The sequence below is a fragment of the Podarcis raffonei genome, chromosome 7 (assembly GCF_027172205.1).
Source record: "Podarcis raffonei isolate rPodRaf1 chromosome 7, rPodRaf1.pri, whole genome shotgun sequence".
Taxonomy (NCBI): domain Eukaryota; kingdom Metazoa; phylum Chordata; class Lepidosauria; order Squamata; family Lacertidae; genus Podarcis; species Podarcis raffonei.
The window spans coordinates 8,125,430-8,141,500 of record NC_070608.1 but is presented as its reverse complement, the minus strand read 5'-3'; the positions used below and the strand labels follow the sequence as shown (position 1 = coordinate 8,141,500).

Here is a 16,071-nt window from a genome sequence, read left to right as displayed (position 1 = left end):
GATATAACCCTTGTCAGCGTCAGACTTCCAATGACCCGTATTCACAATCCTGTCTACTGACAGGCCCCCAGTGTGCAGCCTTTGCAGCAGCACCTAATCGTAAGGAATGAGGCATGTTCAGCGGTAAGCAAGCTGCAGGCCGTAATAACTGGTGCACAACGTAAGCACATTGATGCCTGGCTAACGGGAACCCATTTTCATGCACCAGGAGCAGGCCAGCCCCCAGGGAATAAAGCCAAATATTCTGTTATCCATAACCGGGCAAGGGCCCTCCTCACCTGTAAGGGAAGCCTGATTGTGGCACTCCTGCCCACTAAGACTGTTTTAGAGTTCCCAACTCTAACGACAAGCTCCAAAGCAGATAAGGAAAAGTCCTGAAGCAATAAGCCTCCAGACTCTCAGCCCCATGCTGGCTCCAACAACCATTTCCCCAACCCTCAGTGCACCAAAATGCAATGGAATACTGAAAGGAGTCTCGCCTTGATCTTTTACCAGCAGATAAGCTTTAACTTGTTGCAGATACTGCATAGGTAAAATTGACCGACTTCCTGCCCACTGTCCTATGAGGTTGGAGCCTATTCCAACCTTCCAAGGCCCTGTGCACTACAAACTTTATACAAGGGTCTCTGAAAAATAAAGCTTCAGTATAACAGACATTGCAGCGGACTGAATTCTTATAGTTATAACAGCATGCCCAATCTGCAGCAGGTGGACCAAATACTGCAGGATCTGCTCAGAGGATGGGGGCCAGTTCATCTGAATGGCCAAGGACTGCCAGCTTAAGGCTAAGAAATCCATCCAGGCCTTCTCATAAGAGCTAAAAGCAGAAGGGGAAATGGAAGCTGCTGCTCTCTGTAATTACTAATTGTTGTCAAAATGCCACAGGTGGTCTGGAAAAGTCTGGCAGTAGCTGAGTGTCTGGAGCCCAGGATCCGAAGCGCTCCATCTGAAAATGGGATAGAGTGTCAGTGACATCATCAGAGGATCCCGTAATCAGGAGAGCAGAAAGCACAATATTAAACCTTAAGCGGCGCAGCTCAAAAGCGTGAGCGGAGGGGCGGAGACTCTGCTGGAGCGTGAGGACTGTTTTGCCAAGACGCTCACCACTACCTGGTTATCAGACCAAAAGCAGATCTGATGTTCACTGAACTCCTCGGGCCACATGTGAACTGCTACTACAATGGGGAAAACTCAAGAAAAGTTAGGTCACATGATTGCCTCACCATACCGGGCTTGAGACCATGGCTTTGCACACCAGCAGCCCCTGAAATAAAAAACCAAAGGGCAAAGATCCAGCATCAGCATGAACCTGAAAATCCCTGTGCAAGTTCCAGGTATCCTGCCATGGCCAACTACTATTGCATACATTTAGGAATTGCAACCATTGCATGAGATCCCATTGCATGTATGAGAAAGGTAAGGGGACCTCAAGCCGCCTGGCCTAGTGGAAAGGGAAGGGGCGGCCTGGGGCAATCACTCTGCATGCAAGATTAATTAAGTGACCCAGCAAGATCGGATCTGATGAAGCATCACTTGCTACAGAGGAAGTATTACAAAATAACTTCCTTCAAGGCAGACAGCTTCTCCATAGGCAAGTGGTATGTTTTAGCAAACGATATCCATCTGGATCCCTAAATAAAATGGGAATATGGGCAAAAGGTATTGAGCTATTGCTTGCCAGCTTCCAGCCCCCGCTTGGGCAGGGGGCATCTTGTGCTGCCATCATAATACGTAAATTTACAGGGCCGACACTGGCCAGAACCCCTAAAGAAGTTCCGACAAAGCTGCCGCCGAGCCAGCTTCCTTTTCAGACACACACTCTGTGCAATGCAACTACACACTCCATGCAACACAACTACACACTCCGTTCAATGCAACTACACACTCCGTGCAATGCAAAAATGCACACTGTGCAGTGCAACTACCCTCCATGCAATGCAACTACACTCCATGCAATGCAACTACACGCTCCGTGCAGTGGAACTACACACTCCGTTCAATGCAACTACACACTCCGTGCAATGCAACTACACACTCCGTGCAATGCAACTACACACTCCGTGCAATGCAACTACACACTCCATGCAATGCAACTACACACTCCGTGCAATGCGCCCACACCCACTGTGCAATGCAACTACACACTCTGTGCAATGCAACTACACACTCTGTGCACTGCACACCCTCCATTCAATGCAACTACACACTCCGTGCAATGCACACACACTCTGTGCAATGCAAAAAACACACTCTGTGCAATGCAACTACACCCTCCGTGCAATGCACACACACTCTGTGCAATGCAACTACACACTCTGTGCACTGCACACCCTCCATTCAATGCAACTACACACTCCGTGCAATGCACACACACTCTGTGCAATGCAAAAAACACACTCTGTGCAATGCAACTACACCCTCCGTGCAATGCACACACCCTCCGTGCAATGCACACACACTCTGTGCAATGCAACTACACACTCCGTGCAATGCGCCCACACCCACACACTCCGTGCAATGCAACAACACACTCCGTGCAATGCAACTACACACTCCGTGCAATGCACACACACCCTCCGTACAATGCACACAACCTCCGTGCAATGCAAATGCAAATCTCTCACACAATGCAATGCAAATGCAGCCCATGCAGTGCTGTGCCCTGCAACGCACAGAGCAAACTGCAATGCGGGCACGCAAAGGTGCTTTCTCCCGCTTGCATATTGCAAACGTGGCGCCTGTTACATCCCTCGCAGTGAGGGAACCACCAAAAGGCCTTCGACACTGGACCTAAGTGTCCAGGTAGAGCAATGGGGGAGCATGCAGCTGTCCCATATAGGGACCAATCCTGCAACCTAGGCATTACCGGCACTATGCGCTGACCAGCTGAGCTATCCAGGATGATCCCTAAAGACCCAGGACAGCCTCACCCTGACCCCTGTAGACGTCCAAGGTGATGTCTGAATCATCATCCCTGCTCCTCTTTGCCCTCCTCCTGGATTGCAGCCTTCAAAAATGCTTCCTTCTGGAAGAAGGCACCTGGCTGTCCGCAAGTCATCCCCTGCAGGAGAGGCAAGCTCTTGAGGCATCTGCAAAAGCCCTGTCATAGTCCGCGAAAACTAAACAATGTAAGGAACCGATGAAACCAATGCTTCATGGACCACATGGGGACACTATTCAGGCCGGAAACGCTTCCAGGCCATCGAATTCTAGGGCAAAGCCCTAGGATCACGTGCTAGGCCAGGCATAAATGTTTCCAGTGAAATAGCAGAGTTGAGGTAGCCCACAGCTTGTCCAGGTACCCCTGCTTGCCCTTTTAGAGGGAAGCACCCCTTCAAGAAACCCAAAGTTCTTTTATCACCAATGGGCCGAACTACCCAGCAAGAGAATAGCCCAAAAGGAGCAGTTTGTTTTGTTTTGTTATAACAATGGCTAAGAGGGGGATATGAACCCTGTCTCCAGGTCCTAGTCCTACACTTTAGCCACTAACCCACAATGGCTCGTCCCTAAAATGGCAGTCGCCACTATCAGGGCAAAACAAACTTAACGAAAATAAACTTGTTCAGAAACAGCATAGTTGAAGAGCATATACAGAGTGCTCATAGTCATTGGAGGCACAGAGAGCCTCTGCCGCACTGTCTGCCTCAGATACACATTAGCAGCAACTGAGCCTGCAAGCAGGTACATTCTTATAGAGAGGTCAGAGACTTAACAATTAACTGCTACCTGTAGCAGACTTAGGCTTGGAAGTTATGTGCAGGCCAAATAGGACTCCCTGCCTCTGCTCTTGAGAATCTTAGTCTCATAGCAATATTAAAGGAACTCAAAATAGTGCTCCCGCCCAAGGCTAGATTAAAATTTGGCCAACAGCGCTGCACACACTCAAATAAAGCCAGCCTTCGGGGGTGCTATAAACGAAAGTGATTCCAGCTAAGCTGGGAAAAGCCCTGACTAGCCCCACAATTTACAACAGGAGAAATGGGGGAAACCTTTTTGCGAAAGAAAGCCCCTAACGGGGGCTCTCTCCCTATTGGGAAAGGCAAGCCACAGATAAAGGGAGAATCTTCCCACAGGGCAGGGTAAGAGGTGGGGTAGGAAATCGAACAGGAAAAGGGGGGAATTAAATTATTTAAGGGACTAGAGAGGATTAAAAGAAAGGGGAAATAAAGAAATAAAGAAATGTAACCAGACAATGAGAAGATTGCATCACTGTCCTCCAGACAGTCCAAGTGCTCCATGTGATCCGGTTCCCACATTGAAAGAGAAAGCAGCTTGCTGTGAACCTTGTTTAAATAACCTGTTCCCACCCCCAAATTGGCAACATCAATTTTATCCCAGCAACTCAAACAGCCAATCCTTGCCAGGCCTCTCTATCTTATCCTGCCTGGCAACTACGGGGTGTCTTGCTAGGCCCCATCCGCAACACGTGCTCTCCTTTAGTGAGAACACGCTTTGTCGATATACTATAGAGGGGGGAAAACCAACAACATGCAAACTTCTATAGAGCCGTAAGGATTGGCACCAGGATGTAATGGATGAGAATTCTAAACAAGTCAATGCTTTGAAAACAACACAAAATGAGATGGATGGATAAACACATTTCTTCTCACCACCCATGGCCTAAAATCCACTTGGGAAGGGTCATAGCTCAGTGGTAGAACATTTGCTTGGTATGCAGAATAATAATAATAATAATAATAATAATAATAATAATAATAATAATAATTTATTTATACCCCACCACTCTGGGCAGCTCCCAATAGAATTAATGAAATAATAATAATAATAATAATAAAGTGATAAAACATCAGATGGGAGGGCGCTCCATAGGGCGGGCACCACTACCGAGAAGGCCCTCTGCCTGGTTCTCTGTAGCCTCACTTCTCACAGGGAGGGAACTGCCAGAAGGTCCTTGGAGCTTGACTTCAGTGTCTGGGCTGAACAATGGGGGTGGAGACATTCCAGGTTCCAGCTTCAATCACCAGCATCTTAGGTAGAGCAGGAAGAGATCCCAGTCTGAAATTCTGGAGAGTGACTCCCTTTGAGTGCAAATAATACTGAACTGGATGGGCAAATAGTCTGACTTATATAAGGCAGTCTCTCTCTCTCTCTCTCTCTCTCTCTCTCTCTCTCTCTCTCTCTCTCTGTGTGTTTGTGTGTGTGTGTGTGTGTGTGTGTGTGTGTGTGTGTAATCATCTGCACCTAAAAAACCCCAACCATTTCCATTCAGGCCTTTAATGTAATTGCAGGTAGTCCTTATTTACATACCAATGAATGACTGCTGGTTAATAGTTATGCTACACACTGTTCAAGCTCTGCCTGCTTTTCTGCTGCTTGGATCGGGAGACAGCCCAGCGTTTCAGATGGGTCCTCCCTGGTAACTTATTGCCAATTGTTTGCTCTTGAGCATTGCAGACGGCAATAAAAAAATAAACAACGCACAGCCTGTGCGCATCAGAAAAGCCATCGCCTTTTGATCAGCCATGGATGAAATAAGATAGGATAGGTGCCCAGGGCAAAGTAACTACCAAGTGGCTAATCATGTAGTAATTGGTTCATAAGAATGCAAGAGGAGCTCTGCTGAGTCAAACTAAACAGCCTACCCAGCCAGGCAGCTTGCCTAGTGCAGTGAAGAAACTTATGCCTCCCCAGAAACCCATAAGCAATAGCTTTGTCCCTCCTGGTCCACCCACATAATGATACTATGTGATATTGTACCTCTGATCCTGGAAATAGCATATTTTAGGGCTGTGCAGGGCAATTTATCCTATGCCACCCTGGGTGGAAGGACCACAACCACCTCGTTCTGGATGTGTCTCTGAAACAATTCAGAGAGAGGGCCTTTTTATTATTACTAAGGGTTGAGAGTCCCATGGACTGCAAGAAGATCAAACCTATCCATTCTGAAGGAAATCAGCCCTGAGTGCTCACTGGAAGGACAGATAGTGAAGCTGAGGCTCCAATATTTTGGCCACCTCATGAGAAGAGAAGACTTCCTGGGAAAGACCCTGATGTTGGGAAAGATGGAGGGCACAAGGAGAAGGGGACGGCAGAGGACGAGATGGTTGGATAGTGTTCTTGAAGCTACCAGCATGAGTTTGACCAAACTGCGGGAGGCAGTGGAAGACAGGAGTGCCTGGAGTGCTCTGGTCCATAGGGTCATGAAGAGTCAGACACGACTAAACGACTAAACAACAAAACCCTTTAAAAACCTGTTAAGAAGATCAGGAGGTAAATGGCACCCCACAGTATCACATTCTCCTGCTTTGCAGTGCCACTGCTAGTCCTTCCCAGCAACTTACTTTATATGTAGGGATTAGCCGCCAGCACCGTGCACGGTAAGATAAGTAGTGACCAGCCCCACACAGGATCGGACAGCTGTTTTAGTAGGAGGATTCAATCCTGTGTATTGTTGCTTCAGAAGCAGGAAAGCTGCTTGAGAAGTAGCACCTGAAACCCACAGGTTGCTTCCCCCCATGCTTCCACTCAACAGTTGTTGGTCCTATAGACATCAGGCAGGAAGAAGGCACTGGGCCTACCTGGTTCCAGGTAGACGCAGTCGCCAGTCAGGTAGCTCTTGGCCTTCTTTTCATCCTGCCTGCCTCTCCTTCCAGCATGATGTCCTGCCTCCTGACAGCTACGGACCACTCTGGGCCAACCCAACCCAACTCGCAGTGATCCATGGCTGCGTGTTCCCAACTCATTCAAGGCCCTCTGAATATGCCAGAAATGGCTTGGACCTTGGCTTTACCCACCATGACTGTACACAATCCCTCTTTAGAGTTCATACGGTGACAACAAATTCCACAAATTTTGCTTTGGGGGAAGGGGACAGATTTTATTTCCTCAGTCCTAAATTCACTTCCATTCCAATTCATTGGATGAGTCAAATTTCTAGTGGTACTAGAGCGTAGGGTGGGGGCCACTATTTCACTGCACTTTCCCCATGTTAAACAAATGAAACAAATAAATAATTTTATAAATCTGGATCAGATTCTTTTTTTAGGGGGTAAACAAATACTACTTACCTAGAAATAACTGCCACTGTCTTGAAACTGAACTACTGGTTCATGCAAGCAATGTGTGTTGCAATGATTAACCAAGAGGTTCACTGGTGGCTAAATGAGCTTCAGTATGATGAACCATCAATCTCAACCAGGGGTAGCCATAATAGATCCCTGTAATTATTGCAGTCTCCAATTAGGGATGGGCAAATCTGTCTATTTTACTTTCTCTCATAAGTCTTAAGGTCAGTCTGCCACATTTCTGCATTACTTTGAAAATCCTCACGGAAATTTGCCATTTTAGTGTGCATTTATTCTCAGGCAAACATTTCTGCAAGCATGTTATCATGCATTTTATTCTCACAAAATGTGCATTTCTAATTTACTTTCCCTCTAATAAATGCATTTTTATGTGCAGGGGTTGGGGGCAGCTTGGAGAACTGCATTGCAAAATTCAGAGAAGTGTGGATTTGGAAGGCTAGCTGTGCATTGTTTCAGGAAGAGCAAGTGATGGAGGCAAACCAAATTTCTCCTCCATCCCATACCCCAGTTCCCATCAGCCCCAGCCAGCATGGCCAATTGTCTGTGATGATTTGGTTGTAGCCCATAACATCTGGAAGGAACCCCAGTGGCTACCCCTGCCCTTATAAACCAAGCCACACAGAGCTAAGAAAATGAGTCTCGGCTAAGCAGCTCATACAAAAGCTCCCAGGCTGAAGTGAGATTTGGCTGAATGCCTGATCCACTTCTGTGCATGACATGCGGAAAGCGTCCTCTTGTCCTTTGCTTCATCCACGGTGTGGAGAAGTGGAGAGGGAGCTTTCATCCCTCTTTCATTATCGTAGAGCTTAAGGGTCATCCAGTTAAGCTTAATAGTGGGAAATTCAGGAGAGATAAAAGGGGATACTTCTTCACTCAACACATTGTTAAACTATGGATTTCTCTAGTGATGGCCACTGAATTGGGTGGCTTTGAAAGAAGAATAGACAAAATCAATGGCTACATGCCATGATGACTATGCTGAACCTCAAGTGCTGGAGTCGGTGTGCCTCTGAATCTTCTTCTTTGGCGATAACTCGTAGCCGAGTAAGATTGTCTTCCATAAACACGGTTTTAACAATGAGCCCGTAAGTGACTGTGGAGGCCAATTCTGGATCCACACATCCTTCCACATCTCCAACTCCTCAAAAGATTCCATCAACGGTGTCTCCTCTGAATATGAGCTGTTGAGAATTGCAAGTGAGGAGACTGATGTTCTGCTAAGGTCCTGACTGTGGATAAAGGTATCTGGCTGGCCCTTGTGAAATCAGGATGTTGGACAAGATGGGCATTTGACCAGATCCAGCTACAAAACACTTATTATGTTCTGTGGCACAATATGGCTCATCATTTATGTCTCCAGTGATGCAATTCGCACATGGTCTAATCCATGGGTAGGCAAACTAAGGCCCGGGGGCCGGATCCGGCCCAATTGCCTTCTCAATCTGGCCCACGGACGGTCCAGGAATCAGCATGTTTTTACATGAGTAGAATGTGTCCTTTTATTTAAAATGCATCTCTGGGTTATTTGTGGGGCATAGAAATTCATCCCCCCCCGAAAAAATATAGTCCAGCCCCCCACAAGGTCTGAGGGACAGTGAACCGCCCCCCTGCTGAAAATGTTTGCTGACCCCTGGTCTAATCCTACACATTCAGAGCCATGCTGCTTGATCAACAGGGTCACATGCAGGACTATGCAACACTTGGAAGGTTGTAGAGGGGCTGAGAATTATGGGTTCGAATGTCAGTGTCTCCACCACACTTTTTTTTAAAAAGGAGATACATAATGTTCACATAACATAAGCATGGCAGGAGCATCTTTCTCCTGTCTTTCTCCTACATGTCCTAATTTTGTCCATGAATGGAGAGCTTTTGATTATGTCTCCCTGTCTATATGGTCAGAAAATGGCACAACCCAACAACGGATACATCATTTGGGGCTAAGGATTGCTCATTTCTGCTGTTTGCCAACACAGCGTAAATAGGACCATGGCATCAGCTCCTCAAAAAGACTGCTAATTAAATGGAGATTCCAACTATAAAATTACTTTGTTCCCTTACAGTGACATAAGAGGGCAACTTCAGCGACATCAGAAACACAGCTATAGTAGCGACTGTCAAGCATGAAATGAGACTAATACATTAAATACATAAAATTACAATATTTGCTCAGACAACAAGCTGTCTGATAAGTGGCAGGTGGAGAAAAGGTGGTAAAACTAATGGAGGAATCAGCTGTAGTCTAATAACGAAGAACCCCAACTAGCTGGTTTTGTTCCTTGAGTACAGCATAGCCTTGCCAGTTCTATTTATATAGAGATGAAAAAGCACAACACCAACAACCTGCTTTAAAATGGCATATTTCAATGATGGCTTGAACCTGGTCTAGCTATAAATATATAAGCACGCAAACATTCTAGACATAAAGATTTATATATCCCTGGGGTTTTGACATCATTTTAAAGGGAGTTTTCGCAGCCCCCTCGTAATCAAGAGACTCTATCTCCACGGTGCTGCTGCATGCTTTTAGTCAACAGCAAAGTGATGATTTGGAATAATATTTAGGGAGCCCAAAGTAATCTGTAGGCCGCTGGTGGCCTTTCATTGTTAGTTTAGGCTGATGAAATGCTCGCAGGCCTCCATCCATCATCGCACAGCCACGTGCACCCTCTTTATTACGTGGTACGGCTCTCTTGGCAATGTGCAGAAAGAAAGTGGATTAAAAAAAATACTGCCTTTGATTTATGGTGGTCAGGAATGAGCTGTTCTCATGGCATTTCTCCATCGCTTTGGATATATTTCATTGGGGAAAGAGAAGGGAGGCTTACCAAAACAATAATAAAAATAAATGTCTTTTAGTCTTCAAGTTGGTGGGGGGGGGGAGTAACCCACCACAGGCTGAAAGTGGATTGCACAAGCTCATTGCAGCCATTGCGAGATGTTTCCAAAGGGGCAATAATGCAGTATCTCCTATGACTCTAATACAGGAGGAAATGGGGGAAACTGCTCAATGTTTTGGGGGATAGGATAGCCATGCTGCTGAACCATTGTTGTTGTTGATGATGATTACCCTACTTTACCCCAAGGTCCCTAGGCAGGTAAAGGTAAAGGTAAAGGGACCCCTGACCATTAGGTCCAGTCGTGGCCGACCCTGGGGTTGCAGCGCTCATCTCACTTTACTGGCCGAGGGAGCCGGCATACAGCTTCCGGGTCATGTGGCCAGCATGACTAAGCCACTTCTGGTGAACCAGAGCAGTGCATGGAAACACTGTTTACCTTCCCGCCAGAGCAGTACCTATTTATCTACTTGCACTTTGACGTGCTTTCGAACTGCTAGGTTGGCAGGAGCAGGGACCGAGCAACGGGAACTCACCCTGTCACGGGGATTCGAACCGCTGGCCATGAAACACAGGGGTGAGGACCTTCAGACTTGCTTGAAAGCTTCCCAGGGCCCTCTCTAAATGCTTCCTGCCAACAAACAGGCTGTCTGGAACCTTATCGCCTTAATGCCCTGATTGTGGATGTCTCATAAGCATCCAGTTGGTGAACTAGATGAAGCAGGGATTTTCTTAAGTTCATTGTAATGTAATATGTAATGTGTCATAGTGAAGACAGCCTTTATGGACAAATATGAACATACAACCATTTTGCTAGACTGGACCAAGATACATCTAACTCAGCAAGTAGCCAGAAGACAGTTTAAAAGCTTCAACATCCAGAAGATATGATAGTAATAAAATAATTAAATTAAATTAAAAAGCCAAATACTGGTAATTAACTCTATCACCCACTGTAAGTCTTGATGAAATTTGCACCGATGTTCCACCACAAGCACACACACACACACACACACAGAGAGAGAGAGAGAGAGAGAGAGAGAGAGAGAGAGAAGGGCAGGCAGGGAGAAACCATGAATTCTTCTCCAGCTTAGATTTTCCTCTGAGACAGAGAATTTGGAGGGGACTTTGAGAAGCTTGCTTTTCCTCTAGGCCTGGCTTTTATAAACCCTCTAAGTTCATATCCATGCCTGGCTCAGAAGGACTTCATGAGCATCTCTGCTGCTCGACAACTGGCATTCAGCAGTATCAATAATGTTAAAATGAAGATTAAGCGGGAAGCTTAACATTTACATGTGAAACTTTAAAGTTATTCTTAAATGACACCGTCTGCTTGTGACTGTTCACAATCTGCTGTTCTCCTGAACATCCCCAGTTATAATGAACGGTTACTTGAACATGGGCACTGTTGCAGCCTTGTACATATGTCATTCATTTCATTTTAGCAGGCCATGAGCAAGAAAACATATTTATAGGAACATAATAAGCTGCCTGGGACGCAGGTGGCGCTGTGGGTTAAACCACAGAGCCTAGGACTTGCTGATCAGAAGGTTGGCGGTTTGAATCCCGGTGACGGGGTGAGCTCCTGTTGCTCGGCCCCTGCTCCTGCCAACCTAGCAGTTTGAAAGCACGTCAAAGTGCAAGTAGATAAATAGGAACCGCTCCAGCGGGAAGGTAAACGGTGTTTCCGCGCGCTGCTCTGGTTCCAGAAGCGGCTTAGTCATGCTGGCCACATGACCCAGAAGCTGTACGCCAGCTCCCTCAGCCAATAAAGCAAGATGAGTGCTGCAACCCCAGAGTCAGCCACGACTGGACCTAATGGTCAGGGGTCCCTTTACCTTTTAATAAGCTGCCTTGTACCAAGTCAAACCATTGGTCCTCAATACTGTCAATATTGTCGGCCAGTGGATCTCCAAGATTTCAGGCTCTCCTGGCCTTCTCCAGAGACACATGGGATCAAACCCGGGAGCTTTTACAAAAAAAGCGTGTGCTCTAACCACTAAGCCACAACTCTGCCCCTGAGGGGCAATTTCCAAATAAATAAGTCCAACAAATTCAGGTTGACTCATGATTCCCACTCCATTGCTTTTAATGAGAAATACTCAAAACTGCCTTTTACTGAATTGTGCTCTTACTGTTGGACTTCAGGCACATACGCAACTATGTACAGTATATAAAGGGCCAACATACCAAAATTTTGGAAAATCCCAAAGTAAAAAAGATAAAGACTGCAGTAGTAACTCAGGTATTGCATTTGTTGTTTCTATAAGCCAGAGAAAACAAATACATTACTTCCCCAAATCATAGTTAAAGCAGCTCACAAGAACAGTAAACAAATCATAAATATATACGTACACCAGAAACAATCCTAAATTTACTGAACACACGATATAGCAGTTATCAGGTATTAGCATGCTAACAGACATTGCAATATTGTAATGTATGAAAAGCATTCCTCCCATAAATGACCAGTTACACAAAAATATCTACATTTAGTTAATGAACCTTTCACAAATTAGTCAAATTACTAAGATAGCAGCAACAGCAGCAGAAAATATATCAGTATCGAAATGTGACTATATAAGTGATTTGAGGGGTTTTTTAACAATAAATTTTAAAATAAATTCAAAGACAATCTACAATGGCCAGGTGTAAGTGAGGATTAGACCTCTGCACCTCTAATAATTGTAAAAAGGGAATTTCAGCAGGTATCTCTGGTCATTCTACCTCCCAAAGCATTGGAGAAGAGCCATAGCTAAGTGCTGGAGCATTTGCTTGCATGCAGAAGGTCCCAGGTTCAATCCCAGCATCTCTAGGTAAGGCTGGGATAGATCCTGGTCTGAAATCCCAGAAAGCTCATGCCAGTCAGTGTAGACAATACTGGGGTAGATGGACCAATAGTCTCACCCAGTGCAAGACAGCTTCCTGTGCTCCTATAACTCCCTGCAACAAGGGAGCAGAAAAGGCAGGTGCATTCATTTCTAACGTAAGAGGAACAGATGTCATGTTCACATTTTCAGTGCACTCAAGGAGGAAAAAGGTAAAGGACTTCCCCTGGACAGTTAAGTCCAGTCAAAGGTGACTATGTGGTTGCGGCACTCATCTTGCTTTCAGGCCAAGGGAGCTGGCGTTTGTCCACAGACAGCTTTCCAGATCATGTGGCCAGCATGACTAAACCGCTTCTGGCACAACAGAACACCGCTATGGAAACCAGAGTGCAAGGAAACACTGTTTACCTTCCCGCCACAGCGGTACCTATTTATCTACTTGCACTGGTGTGCTTCCGAACTGCTAGGTAGGCAGGAGCTGGGACAGAGCAACAGAAGCTCACCCCGTTGTGTGGATTTGAACCACCAACCTTCTGATCAGCAAGCCCAAGAGGCTCAGTGGATTAGACCACAGCGCCACCTGCATCCATTGCAAAACCTATGCTAAAGATGTTTGCCAGTGCTAAGAAACAACAACCAGGCAACCCCATCTTTCACCTGGGGCGCTCTGTAGAACATTGCAGTGTTTTGCTCAAAAATACACACATCTCTCTGTTCTCTAGCTCTTCTCCAGATTCCAATAGTTATTTGGCCTGAGCAGACCCATTAAAATTCACTTCAAATTCAGGTTTCTGGAGAGGAGAGGAAGGAATCAAGAGATGCACAAAACTTCATTGTTTGAGTGTTTTCCTTTTTGCTAATCTTGCTAGAATTCTTTTTGCCTTCAGATGCTGAGTGATGGTTTGCTCTATCAATTTTGCCTCAGAACTTGATTTTGGTTAAATATTATTATCGATTTTCTTTCATACAGATTACTGTATATATTGCTTGATTATAAAAAGCACCACAGCAACCTTCAAGCAGTTTACAAAATGAATAAAGCAATAGAATTACCAGTGAAATTAACAACAACTGTTAAAAGCAACTGATGGTGAGTTGAAGGGGCGATCAAATCAAATAAAAAAATCTGCATTGTGGTCTTTAGTATGTGTCTCTGGATATAGGAATCGAATCCAAATTTCTTCAATGGCCTTGAGTAAATCACAGTTACTTAGCCTTGCTTCCCCATGTGCAAATGAGGATTCATGGTGACTTAACTCAGAGGTTTGTTCAAGACAGGCGAAACACAAATGATCAAGCACACTGTCAAATGAAAACTGCTGTTGGAATGATTGCTGTAACTGAATAACATTCTCAGTCATGCAACGAAACTGAATTCAACCCAGGAAGCAAATCAAAGGAAACACAGGAACTGTAGCTCAACTGGTTGGTGAGTCATAGCAACAGAGGCACAAAACAGTTTTAAGGTGGGAAAAGATGCACACAGTAAATTTATTGATATGACACAATCTCATGTGGATGGCTTAAGGACATCTACAACATTGAGACAATCTAATGTTTGCTTACTGCCATTTGCACCAGATAACAACATCACCATGAGTCTACATAGCAAGACACGGTATATCTGGAACACGATCCTATGCACGTCTACTCAGAAATAAGTCCCACAGTGTTGAGTGGGACTCACTTCCAGGTCAATGCGTACAGGACTACAACCTTAGAATTGTAGGGTTCAAAGAAGGAGTCAAAAGGTCCCTAAGAAGTATCTAAGAAGAAGACTCAGTGCCTTAGCCAAAAACATTGCTCAGTGCAGGACTCTCCGCCCATCACATCAGACTCGGTGTGCCCAGTGCTCAGTGGCAGAATGCATGCTTTGCATGCAGAACATCGCAAGTTCGGTCCTTGTTATCTCTTGTCAAAGAACCCCAGGTAGGAAGGCTGGAAAATACCTGGACACCAGACATTGGGGAAATGCTCTTAATCTGCCTGTTGTGCCAAGAGTATCCAATATTCCGACCCAGTGTACAGAATGTGTTTCATATCAAACAGAACAAAACCCAAGCTGTAAATAACAGGGAGCTTATGAACTCATCATCCCTAATTACACTCACACACACACAAACACACACACACACTACTTTTTCCACTATAAAATTCAAGCTTTTGAGAAAGATTTTACTAATCACACACACACACTTCACTGTCTTAAAAAATCTCAGCAGAATATTTTTTCAGAGCAATTTAATAAACAGATTGGACACAGACCTGTATGGGTTTTCTTTCTTTTTTTCTAAAAAAGAATGAACGATTGCTATGCCAGCCAAGCTGCTGTCCACTTTTTATTCTGAAGCACTCAGCAAGAACCCTTTTTTCCCTTTGGATCCAACACATTGCGTCTCTTGATTATGTTCCCCCATCAACAACAATCAAATCCAGTCTTTCTCTCCCCCTCCCCCTCCCCCACTCTGAATATATTTGTTGTTTTTAAGATTAAAGTGATGACGGTAAGAGGAGGAGGGGGGGAATCTCTTTTTTAAAGCAGGCATTGGTTTGTGGGGGGGTGGGGAGAGGGATAATTTGGATACGTTCAAAATGGTTAGTAAATCAGAAAGACGTGGAAATGCAATTGAGACGATCAAGGGCAGAGAGTTGGCAGAAACAGGGAGTTGGGGGGAAATGTCCCTTACCTAGGTCTTCTCCAGCTCCTCTGCAGTGCACTGTCCTCTCTTTCCCTCCCTTCTTTTCTATCTGTCCATCTTCCAGAAAATGACAGAGTAGCGGTTGCTGCAGCTCATCACCGGTCCTGGTGCCTGAGCAGGTCTCCCAAGCCAGCTGGTTGAAATTGCAGTCAGTGTGCTACCAGGCACTGGCTTCTGCCCAGGCTGCTGCTGCTGTTCCTGGTACTGATGATGTTACGGAGGAGGAGGAGTATGAGTGGAGAGGGGGAGGAGGATGCCGCAGATGGTACTGATGCTGTTGCTATGGCGATGGAACTCAGCAGCACTACACAGTGCAACAGCTGCTAGAACTCCTGGTTCTTTCACAGGCAGGACCCAAGACTGGCTTGTAGCAAAAGCTGCAAGGTAATGAGAAGGCACATTCTTCATTTTGACAAACACTCATCCAGAACTTGATGACATGTAGCCATTATTGGCCAGTGTCTGAACTGCTGTTAGGATCTTATATCTCAGCAAGATGCTGGAAACGAAACAAAAAGGGTAAAAAAACCGTGACAGCAGCAAGAACATTGCAGTTTGGAACAGAAAGAGCCTCAGGGGAAAAGGTCTTGAAGGAACAAACCCAAGTTATAGCTCACTCTTGTCCCTAGAGAAGAATGCCCAGGACAAGAGCAGAGATCATTCT

General features: G+C 45.4%; 1 protein-coding gene across 1 annotated transcript in view; it reads right to left on the bottom strand.

The window, feature by feature from the left end:
* The window catches only part of FAM135B (family with sequence similarity 135 member B), a 151,205-nt gene extending 135,526 nt beyond the window's left edge, over nt 1–15,679 (bottom strand). The window contains exon 1 of the mRNA XM_053395235.1: nt 15,396–15,679. The gene's annotated coding sequence lies outside the window, so the exon portion shown is untranslated. The remainder of the gene's footprint in view (nt 1–15,395) is intronic.
* Nucleotides 15,680–16,071: the final 392 nt, after the last annotated feature.